The 9,819-nt window shown below is 33.8% G+C and overlaps 1 protein-coding gene across 1 annotated transcript in view; it reads right to left on the reverse strand.

Moving 5' to 3' along the window:
• The window catches only part of LOC118410961 (homeobox-containing protein 1-like), a 1,064,572-nt gene that overhangs the window by 1,054,446 nt on the left and 307 nt on the right, over nucleotides 1–9,819 (reverse strand). The window lies entirely within an intron of this gene.

The raw sequence follows: 9,819 nt of genomic DNA on the forward strand, positions 1-9,819 counted from the left end.
AATTTTGCTTCTTTACCCGTTGCAGATCTAACAAAACAGGTGGAGGAGTATCCATCTTAATACATCAAAGTTTCGAGTTCATTGAACGAAAAAAAAACGAAATGACCTTTGCATCCAGTCAGAAGAAGACATGGTTGAATCTCTGTTTATAGAAATCTTACCTGCCTCTCATATAACGGGAAAAGGAATTATATTAGGTTGCATATACAGACCACTAAATACTCAAATTAAAAATTTTATTAGCAATTTAACAACATCGTTAGATATGATCAACAAAGAAGGCAAAACTTGTTATATTTTCGGTGACTTTAATATAGACCTTCTCAAACATGAAAGCCACTCTTTGACTACAGATTTTCTGAACACAATGCACTTGTGCACGTTCTACCCTATAATAACTAAGCCTTCCAGAATAACGAATAGATCAGCTTCATTGATAGACAACATTATGACAAACTCTACGACAAATCCTCATTCAGCAGGTCTTCTTGTTACAGACATATCAGACCACTTGCCGGTATTTTGTATAACAGATTATGAAATCAGTAAAAATCAAGGAGTAACAATAGGTCAACGACGTTGCTACAGAAATTTCGATCTAAAAAATGTCAATGAATTTAAAGCCCTCTTATCTAAAGAAAATTGGGAACCTGTCTATAATAACACTGACGCAAACGCTTGTTACTATAATTTTGTAAAGATTTTCAATACTCATTTTGAAAAATGCTTCCCTTTAAAAACTATCTCAACAAAAAAGAACCTGGAGAGTAACAACAAAGGCTGGTTTACAAAGGGACTACGCAAGTCCTTTAATGTGAAAAACAAGCTCTACAGGAAGTATTTAAAGAACCCCACACCAACAACTTTACAAAAATACAAAACGTATAGAAATAAATTCAATGGTTTGATTCGCTCGTCTAAGAGGCAATATTATCAGGATAGGTTTACAACTGTGTCAAACGATATACGCAATACTTGGAAACTTATAAATGAACTACTTAACAGAAAAAAGGCAAGTCCTACCCTCCCTTCTAAGTTTATGCACGGAGAAGATGAGATAACAAATCAGCAGAACATAGTCAGCAAATTCAATGATTTTTTTGTGAATATTGGCCCTTCTTTGGCAAAACAAATTGACAAAACTGACAATTCTCCCTTATCCTACCTGCAAAATGAATATCCAACCATCAGCTTGTTCGATGCCCCCAGCACAGCGGAAATTCTTGACATAATTCTTAATTTAAAAAATGCAGCACCTGGTAAAGATGAAATCCATGCCTCACTTTTGAAAAAGGTTGCATCAGAAATTGTAGAACCCATTACTTATGTCTTTAAAACTTCCATTGAAACCGGTAAAGTACCTTCTGACTTAAAAGTAGCCAAAGTTATTCCTCTTTACAAATCTGGAAATTCCTGTCTGTTTACAAATTATCGACCCATATCTATATTACCCGTATTTTCAAAAATCTTAGAAAAAGTAGTGTACAAAAGAATCTTAAAGCACCTAGATGACAATAATATTCTATATACACATCAATATGGCTTCCGGAAAAACTATTCTACTTATATGCCCCTTATACAACTCATAGAAAAAATTACATCAGCCCTGGAAAATAAAGAATTCACCATTGGAATATTCCTTGACCTATCCAAAGCGTTCGACACAGTTGATCACAACATTCTACTTGACAAACTCAACACATATGGTTTCAAAGGCTCTGTACTTAAATTGTTAAAATATTATCTGTCAGAGAGAACGCAGTATGTTTCTAATAACAGTTTTGTCTCGTCCCAGAAATTTGTTAAATGTGGTGTCCCGCAAGGCTCCATACTAGGACCTCTTTTATTTTTGATTTATGTAAACGACCTTCCCATGATATCAGACAAATTTTTCGCCTTAATATTTGCAGATGACACCAATCTTTTTATGTCACATAAAAATTTTGATACACTCATTTCAACAATTAACGATGAACTTTGCAAATTAAATCAGTGGTTTAAGTCAAATAAGTTATCCCTAAATATAGACAAAACAAATTTCATCATTTTCACAGGAAGAAATAAGAAATACAGTAAAGAAATGGCAAAGTTACACATAGATAATAAACCCATTAAACAGGTAAGCAACGCACGGTTTTTAGGAGTCGTTATAGATGAAAAACTCACGTGGAAGTTTCACATAGACATCATTTGTAAGAAAATTGCTAAGAATATTGGTATCATAAGAAAAGTCGCAAACTGCCTATCTCGTAAAATATTTATGACTCTTTACTACAGCTTGATATACCCCTACTTAACATACTGCAATATAATCTGGGCTAGTACTTACACTACCTCATTAAAACCACTGCACCTACTACAAAAACGTTTTGTTAGAATTGCATCAAACGCCTCTTTTATAGCAAATTCAGCAACTTTTTTTCACAATCTGAAGATTTTGACAGTATACGACATAAACAAATTGCAGTCAGCCATTTTCGTCCATAAAGTTATTCACAATAATTCTTTCTTACCAGTCCTATATAAAGACATTTTTAAGTACAACGCAGATATTCACAATCACAGTACAAGGTAGCAAAACAGTCTTAGACCTATCAAAACAAAATCGAACCTAACACAATTTACTATAATGTTTAGAGGCCCATCCATATGGAACACTCTAAGTCTTTCCCTACGAAATTGTCAGTCCCTTTCCATTTTCAAGAAACGTATGAAAAACAACCTTATAGAGAAGCCAACTATTTACTCCTGATTTGTTTTTTTCCTTGTTTTTGATCATGTTATGCTCAATTATCATTTAGTATTATACCGTGTATTTGGTGCTCCTTTAACCTGTTTGTTTGCAGTCTTTGCACCCATTGTCTTGGTTATCTGTATTTGCATTCATTTTGTTTTGCTAGCATGATTAATTGTATGATTTTGACTAATTTCTTTATGATCTGTTGATCATGTTTAGTTTTGTCTAATTTCAGTTTTTGATGTTAAGATTAATTGTAACGTTGTGTATGATCACTGAGTTATATTATTTTCACTTGGTTTATTATTGTTCGATGTATAATCTTCATGACCATTTAATTGTATCATGATTTGTATATTTTGACGGGGGGAGAGTTTGTATAAGCCACATGGCTTTTTTCTCCCCCCTTGCACGTTCTGTTGTATTCTATAATTTTCTCTATGTATCATTTTTTAAAGTGCAAAATAAAATCAATCAAATCAATCAATACAAACACACAGGTCACGAGAAAAAAAGAGGATTTTCTTTAAACCTTGCACTTTACACCTTATAGAGACAGCTTTTTAAACACAAAGTGTCCGACAGAAAAGGATTTTCCCAAAACCTTGTAGTTTCAATCTTACGAACACGGATATCACAAACACAAAGGTATCGAGAGAAAAAAAGCATTTTTTTAATAACCTTGTACTTTATTACATCTTACAGACACTGCTTTTAAAAACTTACAGGTATCAAGAAAAAAGATATGATTTTCTCCAAAGATTGCATTTTCCATCTTACAGTCACGACTACTATAAAGATCCTGGTTACTCGAAAAGAAATGATTTTCTCCAAACCTTACATTACATATTTTACAGACACTGCTTTTACAATCATACAGATTCCCAGAGAAACAAAAGAAGATTTATTTTCAAACCTTGCAACTTACATCCTCAGACACGATTATTACAAGCATACAGGTTCTGAGAGAAAACATAGGACTTTCTCAAAACCGTAAAGTTAAATCTGTCAGACATGGCTATTACAAACACACAGGTTCAGTGTAAAAAAAATTTGATTTTTTCCAAACCTTGCACTTATTTACATCTTACAAACAAGGCTTTTACAAACAAACATGTTGCAAAAGAAAAAAAAAAGAAGATTTTTTCGGATTTTGCACTTTACATATTACACACACAGCCAATACAAACACACAGGTTACGAGAAAAAAATACGATTTTCTTTAAACCTTGCACTTAATATCTTACAGACAAGGCCATTACAAACACACAGGTTTGGAGAAAAAAATGAGATTTTCTCCAAACGCTGCATTTTACATCTTACAGACACGACTATTCCAAAGACCTAAGTTCCGAAAAAAAGGGAGGATTTTTCCAAATCTAACAACTTACATCTTACGAACACGAATAATACAAACACACTAGTTCAAAGTAAAAAAAAAATAGCGAATTTTTTCCAAACCTTTCACTCTTCATTTTACAGACACGACTATTACAAACACAGAGGTTCTGAGAAAAAAAGGGTGTTCTGTAATCCTTACATTTCATATTTTGCAGACACTGCTTTTACAAACATATTTCCAAAAAACAAACATTCAGGTTCCGGGGAAAAAAGGAGAATTTTTATAAACATTGCTCTTAACATTGTATAGAAACGGCTATTACAAACATACAGGTTCAGATTTTCTCAAAACCTTGCAGTTTAAATCCTTCACACACTGCTATAACAAACACACAAGTATCGAGAGAGAAAAAAAAAACGGCGAATTTCCTTAAAAATCTTCGCTTAGCAAATTAAAGACACGGCTATTACAAACACATAGGTTCCGAGATACAAAAAAAATGTTTGTTTTTTCAAACCTTAAACTTATATCTTACAGATACGGCTATTACAAACACATAGGTTCCGAGAGAAAAAAAAGATGATTTTTTTTTTCAAACCTTACGCTTTATATCTTACTGACACGGCTAGGTCAGGTTTCGAGGAAAAAGTAGAATTTTCTCCAAATCATACATTTTACATCTTACATACACGGCTATTACAAACACACAGGTTCAGAGTAAATAAGAGGGGAATTTTCTCCAAACCTTAATTAAACTTTACATGTTACAGACACATCTATTAGAAACACACATGCTCAGAGAAAAAATAAGATCTTTTCCAAACCTTGCATTTTACATATTACACAGACACGGCTATTACAAAGACCCAACTTTTGAAAAAAAAAAAAGGTGGATATTTTTACAAATCTTACCATTGCATCTTACAGACACGGCTATTGCAAACACAAAAGAAAACCGAGAAAAAGATGATCTGTACCTTACATTTTCAATCTTACAGACAAGACTATTACAAAACACACTTTTCGAGAAAAAAAGAGGACTTTCTCCAAACTCTTCATTTCACATCTTACTGGGTAGTATCTTACCAACACACAGGTTAGGAGTAGAAAGAAATGGAAGCTTTCCTGCACTCCCTACACTTTCTATCTTACAGACACGGCAGTAACAAACACACAGGTTCTAAAAAAAATAGATTGTCTCCAAACCCTGCATTTTACATCTTACGGACACGGCTATTATAAAGACCTAGGTTCAGAGAAGAAAAGAAGTTTGTTTTTTTCCAAATCTAACAATTGCGTCTTACAGACACGAATATTGCAAACACACAGGTTCAGAGTAAAAAAAAGGATTTTCCCAAAACCTTGTAGTTTAAATCTTACTGACACGGCTATCACAAATACACAGGTATTGAGAGAAAAGGGGATCTTCTTTAAACCTTACATTTCATATTTTACAGTCACTACTTGTACAATTATATAGGTTCCGAGAGAGAGAAAAAACGGAGGTTTTTTTTTCCAAATCTTGCACTTTACATATTACAAAAACGGCTATTACAAACACTCAGGTTACGAGAAAAAATGACAATTTTTTTTCAAACCTTATATTTTCCATCTTACAGACACGACTATTACAAACACCCATGTTCCGAGGAAAAAAAAAGGATTTTCTCCAAACCATACATTTTATATTCTAGAGACATTGCTTGTACAAACACACAGATTCCGAGAAAAAAAGATTATTTTCTCCAAATCTAACATTTTCAATCTTACATACACGGCTATCACAAAGACCGGTTCCGAGAAAAAAAGGAGTTTTTTTTTCAAACCTTTCACTTTTCAAAAAACAGACGCGAATATTACAATTCTTTCATTAATTAACACACAGGTTCTAAGAAAAAAACATAGTATTTTCTCGAAACCTTGCAGTTCAACCTTGCACACACAGCTATAAAAAACACACAGGTATCAAGAGAAAAAGAGGGAATTTTCTCCAAACCTTGAATTTTACATCTTACAGACACGGCTTTTACAAACACACAGGTTCAGATTTTTTTTAAAAGGAGGCTTTTTCCAAACCTTACACTTGACATGTTACAGACACGTCTATTAGAAACACTTAGTTTCAGAGAAAAAACGGAGAATTTTGTCCAAACCTTACATTCTACATCTTACAGACACGGTTTTTCCAAACACACAGGTTCCGAGAGAATAAAGGAAGATTTTTTTCCAAACCTTTTACAACATCTTACAGACACGGATATTTGAAACACACATGTTCCAAGAAAAAAAAGAGGATTTCTCGAAACCTAACATTTCACATCCTACAGACACAGCTATTACAAACACACGGGTTTGAGTAAAAAAAAGGGATATTCTCCTAACTTTATATTTCACATCTTACAGTCATGGCTATCAAAAATGTAAGGTTCCGGAAAAAAAAGGAAGATTTTCTTCCAACCTTGCACCTAACATTTTACTGACACGGCCATTAAAATAACACAGGTTCCCAGAAAAAAAAGGAGGATTTCTCCAAACCTAACATTTACATCAACAGCCACGTCTTTTATAAACACACAGGTTCCGAGAGAAAAAACGGAGGGTTTTTTTACAAACCTTACACTTAACATCTTACAGACACGGCTTCTATAAACACACAGGTTCTGAGAGAAAGAAAAGGAGGATTTTTTTTCCAAAACTTAATCTTTACATCTTACAGACACAGCTATTACAAACACACAGGTTCCACGAAAAAAAGAGGTTTTTATCCAAATATTAGAATTTTAATCTTACAAACATGTCTTTTATAAACATACAGGTTCCCAGAAAAAAATAGAGAATTTCTTTCAAACCTTAAGCCTTAGCTTATTTCTTTCAGACACAGCTTTTACAAACACAAAGGTTTCGAGAGAAAAACATTTTCGCAAAATCTGATGTCTTTGCGTAAAAAAAGGCTGTTCTTGCCTGAGAAGAACAAATTAGGCTTTACTGACAGGCAAAGTGAATATATGATGTCAGAAAATCTTTGCGGAATAAAAACTGTTCTCACCTCATAAAAGAGAATGATGCTTTAAAGACAGGCAACGCCCATATTAGGAAACTATGTAAGGGTGTTCTCATGGTCACTATAAAAGGAAGGAAACTGTTGAGATTGGAAATAAACACACTCTTGCATTGAAAATTGACCCGTCAATGCGGTGAATATAGAATAGAACAACAATTAAAACAACTGCCTTTACCAAACTTATGTTAATACAATACACAAATTCACTAAGGCTAACAAATGTAAAATTTCTTCATTATCCCAAAATTTCGCTTCTCAAAAAAGCAATACTAGTGTGTACCAAGAAGCTACACCTCAAAGTTCCACTGTACTACAAAGAAACCCCGCTAGAGGGCCTTTAGACCGGTGAAATATCTAGCTTTGCAAGATTTGTATTGGACACGTAAACCCTAAATAGTAACGAATTTGTCGCACTACAAGCCCAAACATGATATTTCTAAATAAATCTTTCAGAGTAAAAAAATGTAAATAGAAAATGCAAATGACTACGACTATATCACCTACGATAGACACACAGTACCTAAGATAACCTTAACTGGAAAACAATTCTATGTGTAGGTATTGTATAGTAAATGTAAATGTAACGTGATTAGATAAGGTAAGTTACACGCACCCTCCACCCTCCTCAGTGCTATTTGTTATTGTCAATAAACGTGGTTGTATATTTTTACATTTCATCTTAATCCACTGTTCTTATTAAACAAAAGAGAGGACTGCCATCAAGACAGTTTTTTAAGTATCTAATATAACCTTAACTGGAAAACAACAGTAGCCATAGGGATTAGCAAGTGAGGAAATGTAGTAAATGTGGTCTTGGACCAAAATAAATGATAGCTTGTCTTTGAAAGTTCACCGTTTCCTTTACATCTAAATGTTATGTGATTTAAATATAGATGCAATGTGATCATAGTTAGAATTATATTATCATGATCATCTTAAATCTATTAAGCAGTGCCCTGTTTCATTTAAGTTCACTGTTTTAAGTTGACAAAGGAAGGGACTGCCAAAAAGACTTTTTTTAAAGTACCTAAGAAAACCTAAACGAAAAACAACTATTCTAGCCTTTGGGAAAAATATTTCATAACTGATAGCAAATTTGCTTTGGGACAATAATGAATAAACGTTTGCCTTTGATGGTAACAATGCGATTGGCTAGGTTAGGCTAGTAACACTCACCCTCCCACCATGCTATTTATCATTGTAACAGAACGTGGTAGAATACTTGTACAATTCATTTCAGTTCACTTTTGACAAAAGAAAAGGATTGTTTTTAAGTACCTAAGAAAACCTTAACGGGAAATCAATACTATCCGTAGGGATTAACTAGTGAGGACTTATGGTAAATGTTGTCCGGGACAAAAATAAGTGAAGGCTTACCTTTGGTAGTCCGTGGTTTCCTTCAAATCTAAATGTAATGTGATTAGGTTAGGTTAATAACACGCACCCTCCACCATCCCTCCAGATCCGTGCTAGTTGTAATTGTAAGTGAACGTGGTAGTAAACTTGTACAATTGATCTTAGTTAACTGATGTGAGGACTGCCATAAAGACTTGTTTTGAAATACTTTTAATATAACCTTAACTGGAAAACAATATTAGCCGTAGGAAATAGCTAGTTAAGGATAATTGTAGTACATGCGGTCTGGGAACAAAATAAATGATAGCTTGTCTTTAAAAGCTCACCGTTTCCTTTAAATCTTACACAAATATAAATGTAATGTGACCATAGTTAAAACTAGATCATTATGAGCATCGTGAATCTATTAGGCAGTGCCCTGTTTCATTTTAGTTCACTGTTTTAAGTCAACAAAGCAGTGGACTGCCAAAAAGTATAGATAACCTAAACGAAAAACAACACTAGCCGTGGGGATAACTCAGTGATAACGTATATATATATATATATATATATATATATATATATATATATATATATATATATATATATATAGGAAATGTGGTCAGGGACGAAAATAAGTGATGGCTTACCTTTGATGGTCCTTCGTTTCCTTCAAATCTAAATGTAATGTGATCAGGTTAGGTAAGTAACACACACCCTCCACCATCCCTCCACCATCGTTCTGTTTGTAATTGTCAATATACGTGGTTGTATACTTGTCCATTTCATCTTAGTCCACTATTGACAGTGGCGGGCACTGCCAAAAGACTGGGTTTTTTTAAAGTACCTAAGATAGCCTTAACTGGAAAACAACACTAGGTACAGGGGTTGACTAGTAAGGACTTATAGTAAATGCGGTCAGGGACGAAAGTATATGACAGCTTGTCTTTCAAAGTCCGCCATTTCCCTTAAATCTAAATGTGATGTGATTAGGCTAGGCTAGTAACACACACCCTCCCGTCACCGTGACTGAACATGGCAGACTAGTTATACATTGTTTAAACTTGCTCAGCGTCGTAAATTGACAAAAAAGTACGTTTCTTAATTTTAGTTTACCGTCGTAAGCCAACAAAGGACGGGACTGCCAAAGAGACCGTTTTTAAAAATTACCTAATATAACCTACACTTAAACTTTTCTGTACCAGTATATATCATTTACTATTAGTACGCCATGGTAAGTTAGTGTGGCAGTACCGTTATACATCGTTAAATTAGTTCAGCATCGTAAATCGATGTTCAAAGCAGGACGGTGCTTCAGAGTTTATCGTTGTAAATTGACGATGT

This window comes from Branchiostoma floridae, chromosome 1, assembly GCF_000003815.2.
Source record: "Branchiostoma floridae strain S238N-H82 chromosome 1, Bfl_VNyyK, whole genome shotgun sequence".
Classification (NCBI taxonomy): domain Eukaryota; kingdom Metazoa; phylum Chordata; class Leptocardii; order Amphioxiformes; family Branchiostomatidae; genus Branchiostoma; species Branchiostoma floridae.